The sequence below is a fragment of the Henckelia pumila genome, unplaced genomic scaffold, assembly GCF_033568475.1.
Source record: "Henckelia pumila isolate YLH828 unplaced genomic scaffold, ASM3356847v2 CTG_461:::fragment_3, whole genome shotgun sequence".
NCBI classification, from domain to species: domain Eukaryota; kingdom Viridiplantae; phylum Streptophyta; class Magnoliopsida; order Lamiales; family Gesneriaceae; genus Henckelia; species Henckelia pumila.
This window is the reverse complement of record NW_027331831.1, coordinates 7,773,134-7,793,339: the sequence shown is the minus strand read 5'-3', so window position 1 is coordinate 7,793,339 and position 20,206 is coordinate 7,773,134.

The following is a 20,206-nucleotide window of genomic DNA, read 5'->3' as shown; positions in this document are numbered from 1 at the left end:
GAATTCACCAAAACATGCAACAATTCATTCATACTTGCAATAAATTCGAACCATGGCTAATAAATTCTGAAACAAAAAATCTCATTCGTGCATAATAGCTTATATGGTGTTAAAGAAAGGAGTTAAACATGCCTTTTCAATTTATAGACGAAGGTTGATGCGTTTACGTGGCTCCGGGACGACGAACGGACCAAAAACCTTTAAAGAATGAAGCTTGAATAATCGGCTATGGGGTTTTTTTTTTCCAGAATGAAGATGGAGGCGTGAAGGAGGGTGGAAGAAGAGGGAGTTGTCGGCTAAAAGAATTTGTGGTAGGGTAGGTTTAGGTTTTCTTTTTAAAATTTTGATAATTAGAATTAAAATAGGATATTAATAATTTAAAAATAAAATCATATCTAACTAAATATTTAAAATCCTTAGTAAATAATAATAATCTGATAACACAACCAAAAATCCCGAAATATAAAATTAGGAAATTTTTAAATATTAATAAAAGTCATTAAAATGACTTATTTTGGCTAAAAATAAATTCTTAAATAAATATATAATTAAATACTAAAATTTTCTTGACAAAATATCTTAAAATATTATTTTTAAGGCTCATAAACTCATAAAATATTTTTGGCTAAATATTTTGGTATCTCGTCCGTCCACGGTCCCGTCTACGCGATCAAAACAATTAATTTCCATAAATCACGAAAATCACTAATTTTGGGTTAAATGCTAAAATAACTTAAATCATGCATATAAATCACATAATAACACATAAATTCATTTAACCCTTATTTTAAAATTAATTTATCCTAATTATGCATGCGGATTTACGTTTTAGAAATTCTAGGTGTTACAATTCTCCCCCCCTTAAATTGAATTTCGTACTCGAAATTAAAGTGTTTACTCGAATAACTCCGGGTAGCGAGTCCTCATGTCTGCCTCGGCCTCCCAAGTGGCTTTCTCCTCGGAATGATTCTGCCACTGGACTTTGACCATCGCTATGACCCGCGTCCTCAATCTCCGCTCCTCTCTGGTTAAGATACGAACAGGCCTCTCCTCAAATGCTAGATCTGGTGCTAACTGCAAAGGCTCGTGATCCAACACATGCGTCGGATTAGAGATGTATCTCCGAAGCATGGATACATGGAAAACGTTGTGCACTGCTGCAAGCCCTGGCGGTAGTGCTAAACGGTATGCCAAAGTGCCAACTCTCTCCAAGATCTCAAATGGCCCAATATATCTCGGATTCAACTTGCCTCTGCGACCAAATCTCGTCACCCCTTTCATAGGTGATACTTTCAGAAACACATGATCACCTACTACAAACCCAAGATCTCGTCGTCGAGTATCAGCATAACTCTTCTGACGACTCTGAGCTGTTCTCATACGATCCCGTATCTGTGTCACAACATCGGCAGTCTGCTGTACAATCTCGGGACCAAATAAAATCCTCTCGCCAACCTCATCCCAATGCACTGGCGATCTACATCTTCTCCCGTAGAGAGCTGCATAAGGAGCCATACCTATAGACGACTGAAAACTGTTGTTATAGGTAAACTCCACTAATGGCAGTCTAGTCTCCCAAGAGCCCTGAAAATCAATGACACAAGCTCTTAGTAGATCCTCAAGAATCTGGATCACCCTCTCCGACTGACCATCTGTCTGGGGATGGAACGCTGTACTGAATAATAGCCGAGTCCCCAAAGCTGTGTGCAAACTCTTCCAGAATGCAGACGTAAATCTCGGATCTCTGTCCGATACAATCGACACTGGTATGCCATGCAGTCTAACAATCTTCTTAATGTAAAGCTCTGCATACTGCGTCAATGAGTAAGTAGTCCTCACCGACAAGAAATGAGCTGACTTGGTGAGTCTATCCATGATCACCCAAATAGCTATACATCCTCTAGTACTCCTCGAAAGGCCAACTACAAAGTCCATCGTGATGTTCTCCCACTTCCACTCCGGAATGGGTAGAGGCTTAAGTAACCCTGCAGGACGCTGATGCTCTGCCTTGACCTGCTGACAAGTCAAGCACTCTGATACAAATCGGCCAATATCTCTCTTCATGCTGGGCCACCAATACAATGACTGCAAATCTCTATACATCTTCGTACTTCCGGGGTGAATGGAATACGGAGATGAGCCTCTGTCAAGATCTCAATCCTCAACTGATGATAGCCAGATCGCAAATCGATCTTGGAGAAAACCGAAGCTCCCTGCAACTGATCGAACAAATCCTCAATCCTCGGAAGTGGATACTTGTTCTTCACAGTGACCCTGTTGAGCTCTCGGTAATCGATACAAAGTCTCATGCTACCATCCTTTTTCTTCACAAACAACATTGGAGCTCTCCAAGGAGAAAAGCTAGGACGAATAAAGCCCTTCTCCAACAACTCTTAAATCTGCTCCTTCAACTCTTTCATCTCAGTAGGAGCAAGTCGATACGGTGCCTTAGAGATAGGCACAGTACCTGGTAACAGATCAATACTGAACTCCACCTCTCTAGCTGGTGGGACTCCCGAAACGTCCTTCGGAAAGATATCTGAAAAGTCACAAGCCACCTCTATATCTGACAATGATCTGCTAGGTGGTTCTGATGAAGTGACTACACTGGCGAGAAACCCCTGACAACCATGTCTCAATAACTTCCTCGCACGTGTAAAAGAGATAACAGGCGAGGTCTCACTGCTCGGAGATGCATAGAACACAAAATGGTCGCCTACCACTGGTTTCACTGCCACTGTCCTCTGTCGAAAATCAATCACTGCTCCGTTGACTGACAACCAATCCATACCCAAAATCAGATCGAATCCAGTCAACGATAAAACCACAAAATCTGCTCTGATAGTATGTCCCTGTAACTCCATCTCCAAATCTCTGCAGACGCTAGTGGTAGTAAGAATCTGACCAGACGGCATAGTGACATCGTAACCTGTAACAGCAACCTCAGGCTTGATGCCTACCCGCCTGATATACCCTAGGGAAATAAACGAATGCGTGGCTCCTGAATCTAGCAACGCAAACGTGAAATTTCCTCCCACTAGAATTCTCCCTAGACGCAGAAATCCCAATAATCGCATACTAAACTTACTTTTCTCCCAATACAAGTTACAAAATTATTTCTCTTAATAAAACACGAATAAAATGAGCATCATACTCTAACCAAACAAATAGATAATTCATGCAATTTAAAATCATGAAGTAAATTCCCAAAAAAAAATTTCTTAAAAGAAGAAGTTTAGGAAATACCGGTGATTAAGGAGGTATCTGGGTCTGGCTCCTCAGCCTGCATGACGAACACCCGCCCAGTGGTGTTCTTCCTCTTCGGGCAGTTATATGAAACATGCCCTGGCTCCTTGCAAACATAGCATACATTGGACCCCACTAGACACTTCCCGGGGTGCGGCTTCTGACACTGTGGGCAGATCGGAACTCCTCCAGTATTAGGGGCCCCGCCCCTCTGCTGCTGCTGTAGCTGACGCCCCTGAGGCCTCTGCTGCTGTCCCTGCTGATTCGGGCCCTTAGACGGCCCAGTATATGGCTTCTTCGCAGGAGGCTGCGAAGTCGCCCTCTGATACCCTGGCTGAAACTGCCTCTTACTCTGCTGCTCTCGCTGCATCTCTCGCCTCCCTTCCTCAGAACGTAATGCTCTGCTAACTGCCGCCTCATAAGTAGTGACATCCAACATGCGAACGTCATGTTTGATGTCAGCCCGCAAACCATCCACAAATTGCCTCAACTTATCCGGCGCACTGTCAGCAATAAGAGGCACGAAACGACACCCTCTCTCGAATTGGGTGATGTAATCCACCACAGACTTGTCTCCCTGGCGGAGACTCATAAACTCCCGGATCATGCTACTGCGCACATCCTCAGTGAAATACTTGGCATAGAACATGCGTCTGAACTCTATCCAAGTCAATGTAGGTAGATTCACACCTCGAACCGCACCTTCCCACCAAGAGGCTGCATCACCTCTCATCATATACACTGCACACTTCACCCTGTCAGCATCAGTGATCCCCATGTAGTCAAATATGGACTCCAGTGATCGAATCCACCCCTCAGCAATGAGTGGATCAGTGGTGCCAACAAACTCCTTAGGTCCCTTCTTCTGGAACCGCTCGGAAACATCCTCATCATGGGTGAGCCTAGGACGTGCCGCCTGCTGCTCCAACAGAGCAGTAATCCCAGCCATCATATTCGCATTGGCCTGCTCCAATGCTGCAAGCGGATTCTGCAGAGGTGGAGGTGGAGGTGGAGGTGGAGGTCCCCCTCGCCTATTCATCTGTCTCGGAGGCATTCTGCAAAACCACATATTTCTTTACGTAAATCGCAATGCATAACTTAAGGGTTCTAAAACTTTTCTAACATGAAAATCTTAAATCATTACATATGCTCCTTATAAATCATAAGAAAACAATTTAAAACTTACAGACCGGTAGTAGGATTTCTGAGCTTCCCGTGGCAGTAGGACACCCTCCAAGGACCGCGCTCTGATACCAAATGAAACGCCTACTACTTCTAAATGCGGATTTTTTTTTAAATAATACTATTATACATACATGCCCATACACATATGTATATAAAAATAAAATGCTAAATATTAAATAATCTAAAAAAAATATTAAATAAATAAATTCTTAAAAATATTTCATGCATCATTTTAAAATAATAAATAACTCTACTGAAAAATATCATATGCGGAATAATAATAAAATAAAACATGTTTTCAAAATCAAATCATAATAAACTAAAAACTGCGACGGTCACGGGGTCCACTGCTCCGTGATCTCATACGTCCTCACCACCGGTAGGAGCTACATCAAATTCATCATGCTCACCTGCACCATATAAGCGTAGTGAGCCTAGGGGCTCAACATGTCTAATCCTTTATAACAAGTTTAAAAATAATGCATCACGTAAATACTAATACATATACATGTACATGAGCATGCATGGAAACATTTTTCATAACATAAATGCTGAATCATAAATCTTACATATATCATAACTTTCTTCATCATACATAACATAATTGAGCAATGCATTTGAAACCTGAAGATGGTCCTATCCATAAGTGTGACGCTCATGTGTCGACTGATCAGTCTCATAAACCAACGTACGATGGCGGTGATAAATCACCTCCTATGGTAGTAAACTACCGAATCATATGGTGGATAATCACCCTTATGGTAGTAAAACTACCGAATCATATGGTGGAAAACCACCCCTATGTCACACATACTTCAATTTCCACCAAAAATATATTTTTATTGCTCAACATAACATAATCATAATCATATAAAATTTTCATGAATGCATGCACTGAAAATATGTCCGTAATATATATTTAATTAATTTTTAATAATATAATATACTTATACTTAAAATATGAATTTCATGCATAAAATAATTAAATATATATTTCGGACTTATTTATTTTTCATGGGTTGGTCCAGACTGCTGGTCACTCACTCTAAGCCCATTATACTTAAATTAAAGCCCAATAATCATATCTTAGCCCAAATAACTTAATTATACTTAACTGGATCTGAATAAAATATTTAAGCCCATTAACTTAATTAAACCCAATAAAATTCTAGACTGGCCCAAAAATCCACTGACTGTCCCAAAAATTCCTATGGGCCCACGAGCCCATAAAATTATTGGGCTAACTTAAAAATAATTTAAAAAGCCCAAATAAAATTATTTGGAAGCCCAAATAATTTTATTTCTAATTAATTGGCTCAAAAACCAATTAAAACATTAAAAATTTTAAAATTAAAATACGCAAGCCCGGCCCACCTAACCCGGACCTGGACTCACTTGACCCGACCCTAGACCCTACTGACCCGACCCATACCCTCAGACCCGACCCAGCACCCAACAAACCCCAAACCCGATCCCCCCCTTTCCCCTTTCCTAACCCGCGCGAGCAGCAAGTTTTGTGGCCAGCTGCCGGATAGCTCCGGCCACCCAAAGGCTGCAGCTCCACCATATACACCTAGAGAACTTCAAGAAGTTTCCAAAAAGCCAAAAACCAGCCAAAACGGAGTCCTAACGAAGGAGAACGAACAGCTGCAAGTCCGCCTATCCTGGACTCGCGCGCAGACCTGAGCAGCGCCGGGGTTTTCGATCGTGCCGCTTTCTCCGACCATCAATCACTGTGAAATTAATTCCTAGACTTAGTAAACACGTAGGGGTTTCTAACACAACAAACCTCACATCAAACCGTGGCCGGAGTAAAGAGAACGAACTCTTTTTCCCGGAACTCTAAACCTGCGCAATCTGTGCACCAGATCTTGAATGCCACGGCTACAGCCCATTCCAGCCCCATATCCCGACCATGACTGGCTTCCTAGGACCCTAGCCCACCACTGACTCGAGCCCTAGCCTCTGGACCGAACCATGCAAGGCACAAAAACGAGTTATGATCATGAATTCACCAAAACATGCAACAATTCATTCATACTTGCAATAAATTCGAACCATGGCTAATAAATTCTGAAACAAAAAATCTCATTCATGCATAATAGCTTATATGGTGTTAAATAAAGGAGTTAAACATGCCTTTTCAATTTATAGACGAAGGTTGATGCGTTTACGTGGCTCCGGGACGACGAACGGACCAAAAACCTTTAAAGAATGAAGCTTGAATAATCAGCTATGGGGTTTTTTTTTTCAGAATGAAGATGGAGGCGTGAAGGAGGGTGGAAGAAGAGGAAGTTGTCGGCTAAAAGAATTTGTGGTAGGGTAGGTTTAGGTTTTCTTTTTAAAATTTTGATAATTAGAATTAAAATAGGATATTAATAATTTAGAAATAAAATCATATCTAACTAAATATTTAAAATCCTTAGTAAATAATAATAATCTGATAACACAACCAAAAATCCCGAAATATAAAATTAGGAAATTTTTAAATATTAATAAAAGTCATTAAAATGACTTATTTTGGCTAAAAATAAATCCTTAAATAAATATATAATTAAATACTAAAATTTTCTTGACAAAATATCTTAAAATATTATTTTTAAGGCTCATAAACTCATAAAATATTTTTGGCTAAATATTTTGGTATCTCGTCCGTCCACGGTCCCGTCTACGCGATCAAAACAATTAATTTCCATAAATAACGAAAATCACTAATTTTGGGTTAAATGCTAAAATAACTTAAATCATGCATATAAATCACATAATAACACATAAATTCATTTAACCCTTATTTTAAAATTAATTTCTCCTAATTATGCATGCGGATTTACGTTTTAGAAATTCTAGGTGTTACATCTATCCATTTCAATTCAAAGATAGAGTAATATAACGCATATATCAATTCAACACATATCAATCAAGACTTCAAATCAAATGATTTATATAGCACGCTCTCAAGAATTGATTCATCTCAACTCATTGCCATCAAGATTCGCATCCGATCTTGACATGGGTATACATCTATCGTAGTCGTCTCAGACTAGAAAATAAGATCGCCTCAGATCTTGGCATAGAATCAATTCAATATAATATCATATCATAATCATATCAACTCAAACTCAAAGATCCACTACCTGTGATGGATCGACAATAACATCATCAAGTTCTAACTCAAGAACAAATAATAGTCAAGTATGTGATTTAGCGGGATAACTCAAGAATCATCATTCTCGAGTATCAAATCCCTGAATCTCTATGTCGTTTTATACCTGTCAGTCGTGTTTGCGATGTTCCAAATCTGGATAATCAACACAACAAACTCAATTCACAATTCAGCTCAAGTTCACTAATCCATCTTCAAGTGACATGACTCCAACCTTGAGCTATTTGATCCCGTTTCCAAAAGCTAAAGTCTCAAGTCCGAATCGATTCTTTACAAATGTCTAATCGAAGATCTCCTCGCAAGGATCGCAGCGCTATTTTCGGAATTGAAATCGGATAACCGGATCACAAGATATCAAGGTTTGAAAGTTGAAAATGGCTTCAACCCTTCTCTTTTCCTTTATCTCGAAATGCTTCTGAATTTGATCTAAAAAGCTTAGTGAAATTATCCAGCTTACACGTTTTTAAGCCCACTTGCAAGGAAATTGCACTTTGGTCCATCAACTTTGGCCTATTTGCAAACTAGTCTCCGGACAAGCGATTTAATTCAATTTCAATCCTACATAATTTAAGAATATAAGAATTTAAGTCAAAACTCTAAATATTTTCAAATTAAATATTCTCGAATTAAAATTAAATAATTTCAGACTTTATCGCATTTTAGTCCTTGAACTTCTCTTTATTTGCAAATTGATCCCTGCTCGGATTTCACCATCGAATTAAATCCTCTTTCATTCTTGGAACTCGGAATTTAATTCTTAAATTCCATACATATTCAATTCAAATATTTCCATATTTTAATTTAAGAATCCCAAAATTTAAATCTCAAAATTCGTAAATTCTCAAATTAAATATTTCTAGCTCGGAAATTAAATCTCTAATTTTCATAAATTATCCAATTGATATTTTCCCAAATTTGGAATTTAAATATCAATTACATAATTAAAAACTTAATCTTTCAGGGCCTTACATTTCCTCCCCGCTAAGGAATGATTTCGTCCTCGAAATCACATTCAATCGGAATATCAAATCTGTATTATCCGAAGTAATTCTCACTTCAATAATCTATCTCAGACTTCTTCTATCACTTCATAATCTCTTTCCAGTCTATCTTTTCATTCTGTGTCTATTTTCTTTTGTACTTTTGCTCAGTCAAGGATTAATCATATACTCAATATATATCAGAATCATATCAGACTCTGACTTGACTGATTAAAATACATAGGAAAAACATCATTGATACTTCTTTAATATAGACACGTAGAACATATCGGATCTTCTTGGGTTGAAGTACGATCAATTATGTTAATGGAACCCTCAACTTTATCTAACATCGTAGACAGTGTAATTCATTTTTTATGATGACATATTTTTTCTGCTATATTGTTCTGCAAGAACATATATCAAGTCTATATTGTCATCTCACTCACAGCTTCAAGATCAGTATCTCTTCTTCATTTCAATGCTGTGAGGTATAAATATCTCTTCTGATATCTTTTCTTCTTAAATTTTCTGATCACTTATGTAATCATATTAATTTCATTCTTCTGTAGTCACTAAATGATTTCCCATTTGAACTGTTCCTTTTCTGAATCACAATAAGTATCAATTATTCATATTAGCTCAAAGACTGATCGACCTCATCTGAATACAGTTCATAGATACAAATTTAGCTGATGTTCTTCAGCTAACACAGTAAGATCAAGGATCATGTCTCATGTATAAACAATTCATACTCGATAGAGTATACAAAAATGAGTGAAATTATCATTTTCGTGTCAATACTCACGAGAATCCATTATCAGATCAGTTCTGGAATCTCTTTCAAAATAAAACAATGCTTCAGAACAAACATTCTCGCTGAACATTCTGTTTCATCTTTAAAATCATTCAATTCTCAACTTCATCTAATCTGTTCTATCGTAATCTATACCATTCAGTTTTCATATTTTGTATTTTTTCTCAAACCATATCGGGTCTGATAATTGATACGTCAAAAATTCTATCTCAACACAAAGAATTTTTGATTTTTTTCTCATCTTAAATAGCTGTCACAGGAATTTTCATCATCAAGTGGCAAAATCAATCAAATAGTATCGAATCAGATACTATAGTTCTGAGCATTTTCTCGAAACTCTGGATAGTCATCTCAGACAATCCATCGATCAAGGATGGTACAATGCATTCACATTCAACAAAATACTCAGAATTCAGAAAATCAGTGCCACAATCGATCAAATAAACCTATAGTCTTAATCTTGACCATAGATTGCAATCAATTCCTGAAATCTCATACCATCAATATCTTCTTCACAGCTAGCTATTCATATCTGTATCACATCTCATACAACACATTCTTGAATTTGTCGAAATATACTTGACTTCAAATCTCAAACTCATGACGATTCGAGTAATTGGAAACGAAAAATCTTTCGTATAATTGCTCATATTTCGACTCGACAGTTGCTAATCTGTTTCATAGATCATCTGATCTCTTCTTGTCTACTTCATTTATTAGAAATTGAAGTATTGCAAAGTCAATTCTGTCATATCTGCTTTCAATTTCGTTCATCAGTACTGATTTCCCAATCATTCATATACATTGGAGACACTTGAATGTATATTAATTCTGTGGTAATGTGCTTTTTCAAAATCTGATATTTCATATCAAGAATATCGAGCACAATCAACAGATTATTCACTTCAATTCCATTTATTCTGATTCATTGTCTTATCTCACATCGTAATTTAGCATTCTCAATCAAATTCTATTCGTTTGATCTCATATCAATGCTGTTTAAGCTTCAAGTTGATATTCATCAAACACTCAAATCGAGTAATGCTATCAGTCTCTATTAGTTACGAGCCAATAATATCACGATATATGGAATCAATATATCCAATTAGATGAAAGATAGCATAACAATGGCCAATGAAAATTGATTCAAAATCAAGAATCAGATAGCATCAAAGGACATTGATCAACGTCGGATCGTCAAATCAAATAAATTCTGGACGACAATCGTTGCTAAGTGAACACAGCTCACTTGCATCTCAAAACTCGGGGTGAAAAAAAAATCAAATCAAGACTCGATAAATCAAAGAATACGAGCCAAGGAAAATAATCACATCGGTAATCCAAGTCCTTATCAGTACTATTCCTCATATACCCCAAATCAAGGTTGACAACGTGACTTTACGATAAGATATCTACACACACTAATCAATTAGGACACCGTCCTAAGGCATATTCAGATAGTACAACAGGAACTCCAGATCACCAGTCCAGATCACCAGAAAGACTTCAAATTTAAGGTTTCAATATTCAAAGTTTCATTTCATATCAATGTCCAGAATTAGGATTTATTAATCGATACTGAATAGCAAGGAGCTTCAAAATTAAGATCATGCAATGCATCAATGATCTATAGCATGCGAATCAAGAAGTGCATGCATCAAATATCATCAAAAGGAAAGGCTCAACTGTAACTGAATTCGCTATTGTTCTTCACCTCAATCGTTACCACTTGAGCAAGGGACATCAAAATTCAGTTTCGTCTTCTAGAGAAGTAGAGGAGAAATATCAGATTCATTATCCCATTTCATTCACTATCTCAGTGAGTCATTTCAGTTAATACATGTCCATGTAAAACTCACTCTTAGCTTTCGTCATGTAAAAATAATATCACATCATTCAGTACATTTCAAGATATGTCAACTAGCTTTCACCTGATTGCATACTAACATCACTTCTCAGGATTCAATCAACTTAGCATAATCAACTCATCTCAGATTTAAGTAGCTAAACAAAATCCGTATCTTCATCATTATACTGCTATAATCATCTAGCGTAATCTCAAGGACATCATAAATTCAATGCCTTACCTGGGTATATCTCAATGTTGAGCAAGAGGGATAGTCGATTCATTTATGCAGAATAAATTGTTGCAAATCGCTAGCTTTGGTCTCCGAGTGTCTTACACCTTGTTCCAAAGCCTACAACTGATACCTGAATTAATCAATTCAGAAGAATAGAAATTCCATTCAAAGCTGGCGGAGTCTTACCATATCTTGAAAGACTGTAAATTTCTGACATTCTCCATATCGAGGAGTTATCATTATTTTGCTAGAGATCCGAGGTTTTCTGACAAAATCAAGTCAAGTATTGCTAATCAGCAAAATACAAAATCTTACCTCAATCTCAGCTTAATAAATTCGCGAAGCTGATAGAGCAGCTCCCTCGATATAGGATGGTCTCCTTGTCATCTCAATCTCATGACAGCAATAGCCAAAAGGATCTTCTGCTTATACTTCAGGTTTATGGCAATGCATCGTCATTTTCATGAGTTGAACCTGCAGTCAATCTCAGACAAATATCTACAATCTGTATACCATAATCAAGGTATACATCACCTACTCAGGTTTTAAAATTCATAATAATTCATTGTATTGCCCGAAATCGTCGCATATCTGTGGGGACCTCGGGTGCTAATCAAATCTTATAGGGCGATTAATAACTAAAAATAGCTAATCTGCACTACCGGACATTTGGCGACGCATAACCTTACATTTGGCGATGCAAAAACACGTCGCAAAAAGATCGACAATTTTTTTTTTTAAGAAACTAAGCGCGGGCGCGCCTAAGGCTCGGGCCAAGGCACCCAAGGTGCCTTGGTTAGGCGCGGCCACGCCTCCTGGCTGGGCGGGCGCTCCTAGGACTCGGGTTCCACACCAAAATAGCTGGAAAATGAAGGTTTTGCCCCTGTTTTGAATCTCAAACATCCTCTAACATTACAAACATGAATCATGCTTCAAAATATAAGCATAAGCATGCATAACCATGAGCTAATTAAATAACAAAACATGGACTTGATATACAACTCACTAGACGTTACATCTTCTTGTTCTTGACCAACATATGTCTATATGTTCCAAGTACTAAACAAACTCAAGTTCAAGATACAAGTTTGACATCAACTCTACTTCTTATACCCGAAATCACCACTTGCTAATCTCTCTCTCTCGAGCTATTCTTGTCGTTTCTGACCAGCTCCTGCCCCACCTATTTCCATGCACACATACAAAATAAAGCAATAGCTGGATACCTCCGGTGAGAATAAAATCCCAGTATAAACAACATAAAGCGCGGTATAATAAACGTAAATGCAATGCATATGTCAAAAGAGGCTATCAAGCTGATATCAATCGAATATAAGTTCTTGGGATCCCGAGAAAATAAAATCTTCAACAAACACCAACTCACCCAATCGAGGTGATGTCAAATACTTTATTTCCTCTGACTTTGGTGCAACTATAGTGAGTCTTCTGGCTTTGGAAGTAAGTCTACAATCCGTGCCACTTAACTACAGCCCTCCAAATGTCATATGCACTCTAGGCCTTTCAACCCTCTGTGCTTTTCAGGCTGGAGTTCAAGATGAATGAAACATGTTCTGTATGCATTAAATGCTATAAAACACCTTGAAAACTTAATCAAATAAGCAAGCAAAGCAATCAAAACATCTAATCACATAAAAACACATAAATAACTAAGTATGTGATTAACAAGGGAATACTCGAAAAAATAGCTATTTCGAGCGTTTTATCTCATCTGGATTAGCTGTCATTTATACCTTTCAATGACACGTCTGAAAGTACTTCAAATCTGCAATGACATCAATGAGAATTCATATCAAAAGGCTGCTCAACTTCTCAACTCAATCTCAAGTGCAAATGCTAGCAAACCTTGCTTCAAATCCTTCTCGATTCGAATCGGAGATCTCGAGTTCGGCAACTTCGATATAAAGCTGAGAAATAACATATCGAATAACTAACAAGATCAGATGCAACTCAAACCTTGCTTCTTTCAATCAATACTATCAAAGTCTTGACATTTTTCGAATCGACGGCATAACGGCTAAAAACCGGCAATCCAAACAATATCACAAGCAATCCAACAAGCAAGATAACTCATAATATCATCTCAATACCATCAAAATCATCATAATCAGATAGGATAGGGTTCGAATTTTGCTTGCTAAAATCGTATAAAATCCGAACGACAGTCTTTTTTCGAACCGTCTGCGAATATACAATCGGTACAGCTCATATACACATATATCTTAAAATCATGAATTTCCATCGTCAGCATGAAAATAAAATCTGAGAAAAGTGAATGAAACTTGTACCAAAATGAAGATCTCGGAGCAGTGATCACAGATATATATTTCTTTCGAATTTCTGACTACCGGATCGCAAGATATCGAAGCTTTTGCGGAATGAAAATCTGAAAATGGCGTCCAAAAGGTTGAGATAAAGTTCTCTGCCTTTTCCTTTCTTTCTTCTGATTATACACATGAAAAGGAGATAAATATAAGCATATTTGCAGTTTAGTCCCTGAAGTTTTGGTTATTTGCAATTCAGTCCTCGGAAAAGCGATTTAATTCAATTTCAATCCTTATTCATTTAAGAATATTAGAATTTAATTTTAAAATCTAAATATTCCCAAATTAAATATTCTCGGATTAAAATTAAATAATCCCGGGCCTTACAATATCTGTTCTCAAGATTGTTCAGCTAACGGATCAAATCAATAGAAGTTAAATGTCATTTCTCAATTCCACTAACTCCTACAATGCAATTCAATGCAGTGATTTCCGTAGTTCAAAATCATATTTGATTTCTTCTCATATAGCAAATTTATCAAATGTATCAACTCGATATTGTGATCAACCTCATAGTCCTTTTTTCATCATCTTACCTCTGATCAAGACTCGGTTCTAATGTCTGAAGACAAATACATATTCTTCCACTCGATTCAGAGATTCAGGTAAGCATGTAAGGTCAAAGAATTCAAGTACACCTGCTTCCAATCACTTCAGATTTTCAGGTAGCATGTGATATTCAATATTAAAACATGTTTTTCAAGTACAACACAGTATCATGTGATAAGTTCATAATACGAAAGCATGTCTCATATTAGCAATTAAAGCATGTAATTCAACATGTAATTCAATCATCTCATGCTATTATACAAATAAGCAAGGAAGAAAACTCAATCTACCCCACTCACTATTCTTCTATCTTAGTCCAGAATTTTCTCGCTCTGATACCACCTGTTGTGAGGACCTCGGGTTGCTAATCAAATCTTGGGGGCAATTAATCACTAAAAATGATTAATTAATAAAGGCTCAAATCATTTAAGGATTAATGAACAATAATCAAACAATAAAAGAATCTTTAAACCAAGAGCTTAAATTTTTTTTTAAAAAAATGTCAGCACCTCGCTCAATCAGGTAAACTCACCCGATCGAGTGAGCTTAAATCATCAGCTCTCGGGTCTGGAAAATATTTGTCCGCGCTCGATCCCACGAACTCATCCGATCGAGCGGGCCTCAAAATCAAATTCTATGTTTGAGAAAATCACATGATGCGCTCGATCCTGCGAGTTAGATAAGTGTATTTTATACACTTAATTTATATATTATTTTAATTGTTAATTGTTGGTTTCGAGCAGATTTATGTGGGTGTTTTGTTGTTTTTGTGGTTGCAGAGAATTATTGAACTGTTGTGGAAAAGAAGAAGAAAATAAGAATTTAGAAGAGAAAAGAAAATAAAAAGGAAAAATAAAAGAACAGGAAAAGAAGAAACTTTAATGGGTTTTCTTGTTGGGCTAAATGTTAGCACTTACTTTTAGCGCTAATAAAGAGGAGGAAGAGAGCTATCGCGCTAAGTTTAGTGAAGGCGAGAGAATTTTGACAGAATGTTATGCGCACCCGCCTGGATATTTAGAGCGGCCGCCCGTCGAGATTTCAGCGTGGACTTTTAATTATCGAAAAGGAAATTTTGGGCTTTTGCTGGGCTTTTATTGTAACGATATAAAAGGGGATTTCGTATCAGACAAGAAGGGAGCCGCCACAATACACAACACAATCGCACGCATATCAGAGAAAATCAGGAATTGATCGTGGTGAATTTTCTGGAGAATCTGGAGCTTTAACTGAAAAACGAAGACGGAGATCGATAGACCAGACACGACATCACATTGACGGATTTGTTTTCTTTATTTTATTTATTAAATTCTGATTTGATGTTGAATTTTCTGAACATGATTTGTTTTATTCAGAATTTTATTATGAACTAATTTTTTAGAGTCTAGAGGTCGGATGGAACCTGGTGTAGACACTTTCATGAATTGTTGATTTTATTGAATTGAGTTTCTTTTAGATTAATTGTTTTTTCTAGAATTGATTGTCTTTTCAATTATCTGATCAATAATTGATTTGTTATATTTATTTGAAATCTGGCACTCGGGAGAGGAGATTTTGAATAGAACCATTAGAAAATACACTGTTAATTATTTATATAACTCGGGAGAGTGTATAATTTTAACAGAGCTTTTAAAAAGAACATTGTTTTGAATTGATCACTACAAGTAGATTCTTAATAGGGATATTGGAATTGAATTGTAGTTGATATAGTTTATTCGGCACTCGGGAGAGAGAATAATACACTTAATTATTATTGGCTATTAATTGATTGAAATTCATGAAGATTAATTAATTAGGATTGATTGTTGTTGAAACCAGATGAAATCTAAACCTCTAGACAATTTTTCTCTGATTGATTATTTCTGAAAGTCGTGTGCGTGCTATCAAAAACATCCTGATTATTTTATATTATTGCAAACCTTCTGATCATTAATTTTCTAAATAAAATTAGGACTATTTTAATTACAAGTACTAGATATTTTCATTTTACTCTCTGTGGGATCAATACTTGATTTTATCACTATATTAAAACTTGACACTCGTACGCTTGCGAGTATTTTTCACAACAGAGTTCACGCGATCGAGCGTGCGTGTCCTGTTCGAAATTCTGCATAATTCATTTGTTGTCAAACTTCGAACCTTCAATCCAAATCATTCAAAAACCAACTCAAATCATGGTTTATAAAATCTGAAACATGCATATGGACATATATGAAGTCTCAAGCATACAAGCATGCATTTATTACATCAAACGGATCATTTAGAAAGCGATAAAATACACAACTACATCAGGTTGTATAAGTGTACTTCAAATCAACATATTTCTAACATGTTCGATGTTTCTAGACAATACAACTAAAACCCGAGTTCTCACGTGCTAAACTCTCTCCCAAGCTGTCAATGTCGTCTTTGACTAGCTCTTGCCCTACCTGTTGTCATGCACACATACAAAACAAGACAACATCCGGATAAACTCCGGTGAGAATATAATTCCCAGTATACAAGACATATACATGCGTTCAAATATAAACATGATAACTCTATCCATTTCAATTCAAATATAGAGTAATATAACGCATATATCAATTCAACACATATCAATCAAGACTTCAAATCAAAACTTCAAATCAAACGATTTATATAGCGCGCTCTCAAGAATTGATTCATCTCAACTCATTGCCATCAAGATTCGTATCCGATCTTGACATGGATATCCATCTATCGTAGTCGTCTCAGACTAGAAAATAAGATCGCCTCAGATCTTGGCATAAAATCAATTCAATATAATATCATATCATAATCATATCGACTCAAACTCAAAGATCCACTACCTGTGATGGATCGACAATAACATCATCAAGTTCTAACTCAAGAACAAATAATAGTCAAGTATGTGATTTAGCGGGACAACTCAAGAATCATCATTCTCGAGTATCAAATTCCTGACTCTTGATGTCTTCTTATACCTGTCAGTCGTGTTTGCGATGTTCCAAATCTGGACAATCAACACAACAAACTCAATTCACAATTCAGCTCAAGTTCACTAATCCATCTTCAAGTGACATGACTCCAACCTTGAGCTATTTGATTCCATTTCCAAAAGCTAAAGTCTTGAGTCCGAATTGCTTCTTTACAAATTTCTAATCGAAACTCTCGTTGCAAGGTTCGTAGCGCTATTTTCGGAATTGAAATCGGATAACCGGATCACAAGATATCAAGGTTTGAAAGTTGAAAATGGCTTCAACCCTTCTCTTTTCCTTTCTCTCGACTTGCTTCTGAATTTGATCTGAAAAGCTGAGTGAAATTATCCAGCTTACACGTTTTTAAGCCCACTTGCAAGGAAATTGCACTTTGGTCCCTCAACTTTGGCCATTTGCAAACTAGTCCCCGGACAAGCGATTTAATTCAATTTCAATCCTACATAATTTAAGAATATAAGAATTTAAGTCAAAACTCGAAATATTCTCAAATTAAATATTCTCGAATTAAAATTAAATAATTTCAGACTTTATCGCATTTTAGTCCTTGAACTTCTCTATATTTGCAAATTGATCCCTGCTCGGATTTCACCGTCGAATTAAATCTTCTTTCATTCTTGGAACTCGTAATTTAATTTTTAAATTCCATACATATTCAATTCAAATATTTTCATATTTTAATTTAAGAATCCCGAAATTTAAATCTCAAAATCCATAAATTCTCAAATTAAATATTTCCAGCTCGAAAATTAAATCTCTAATTTTCATAAATTATCCAATTGATATTTTTCCAAATTCGGAATTTAAATATCAATTACATAATTAAGAACTTAATCTTTCAGGGCCTTACACCCGGGCTATTAATAAATTATACTCAAATTTAATATATATTAATATATAAAAAAATTAAAAAAATTTTTGCCACCAGGTCCAGCCTAGGTGAAAAACTTTTGCTCCGCCCTTGATTATTTAGCTCATCCACCAAAAACTTTTGCTTCGCCCTTGATTATATATTTAGCTCATCCAATAATAAGAGCATGCATGGATGTACTCAACACATGGTCCTAACATATATCTTCATTCGAGGTAACTCACACAATATAAAACATTATAAATTCTAGTTATATTCGATAATAGCCAGATGGAACAACTCACGACAGAGAAATTACAAGGGTAAGTGAGATTGTGAGATTTTATTTGTACAGACATTGCCTCAATGCAGATTCAAGGGTGGAGATCTATCAAAACATGTGAGTCATACTATTTTTTCAATGGACCCCACAAATATTGATAAATCCTCATCCTCGAATACTTCATTGGGGTAGTGTCTGTAAAGGCAGGTTGAAAATATCTGAGAAACAAGATATATATGTAATATGTCATATGTGAACTCAATGCGAAAAATGGAGCATGGAATTAGGGATGACAATGGGTTATGTCTAAACCCGATCCCGCATTGAACCCAGCCCGGCGGAGCGGGTTTAGACCCGGCCAAGCGGGTCCAGATGCGGGTCCTGGACGGGTCCCGGGTTTGGCCGGACCCGCCCCGCCAAAAAAATATATATATTAAATATAAATATAAATTATATACATATATTAACAATACATAATTATATTATTTATATTACATAATCAATACTTTGTCCCTAATTTGAGTTTATAATATTTTTGAATTTAAATAATTTTAATATATTATGATATTTTTAATATGAAAATATATTATTATGATTTTTCCTTAGTTATTAATTATTATTTAAATTAAAAATGATATATTTTAACTTGTAAAAACATTTTTTTATCTTAAATATTATTAATATAAATTTGAAAATAAATTTAATAATGATTTGTTAATTTTTTAACTTATTTAAAATTTTATTTATCATAATTTAAATTATAATTAATTTGGCGGGTCCAACGGGTCTAACCCGGATTGGACCCGTCGGGTCCACGGGGCAGGGCAGGTCTACGGGAAGGCGGGGCGGATCTCGGGTTTGCCCAAACTCGCCCCGAACCCGCCCCGTTGCCATCCCTACATGGAATCGATAATGTGATTATAGCATTTGAAATCGATCATTACTTGAAAAGGAAAAGGCAAGGAAAAAAGGATTATTCTATGCTACACCTGGAGTATTTCTCCCACCATGATGTGGTCAAATATTTACCATTGGATCATTAAGACATATGTCAATTTTCATAAAAATATATGGGTCCCACGTGATCTAATGGTATTGAAATAGGGGAGAAACACTTCCTGTGTAGCATAGACTAACCCGAAAAAAAGGGGGAGGCAACCTTGAAACTTGGCATGTCCAAAGCCTGCGATCGAGTTGAATGGTTATTTTTAAGAAATATGATGACCAAGTTAGGCTTCAACAGGCAGTGGTTTAATTTTGTTATGATGTGCGTCTCTACCATGAGATATACAGTGGTTCATGGTAGTCATGATATTAGACAGATCATCCCTCAATGTGGCATTAGGCAGGGCAATCCGTTATCGCCCTATCTTTTTCTTATTTAATTTGTGCTGATGGGCTCTCTAATTTATTGCAAGCTGGTGCTAGGCAAGGGCGTATCCATGGGGTTAAAGTTGCTCGGGCTGCACCCTCTATCTCACACCTCTTCTTTGCTGATGACAACTACTTTTTCTTCAGAGCATCAGAGATGGAAACTTCTCATATTAAGGACTGCCTAAGACAGTATGAGATGGCTTCAGGTCAAAAGGTGAATTATTCAAAATCGTCTATATCATTTAGTTCTAATGTACCGAATGAAATGAAACATGTTATAAGTACTTCCCTGAGTATGAATTACACTTCGAACCAGGGCCCTTACCTTGGTCTTCCCTCCCTTATTGGTCGGAAAAAATCA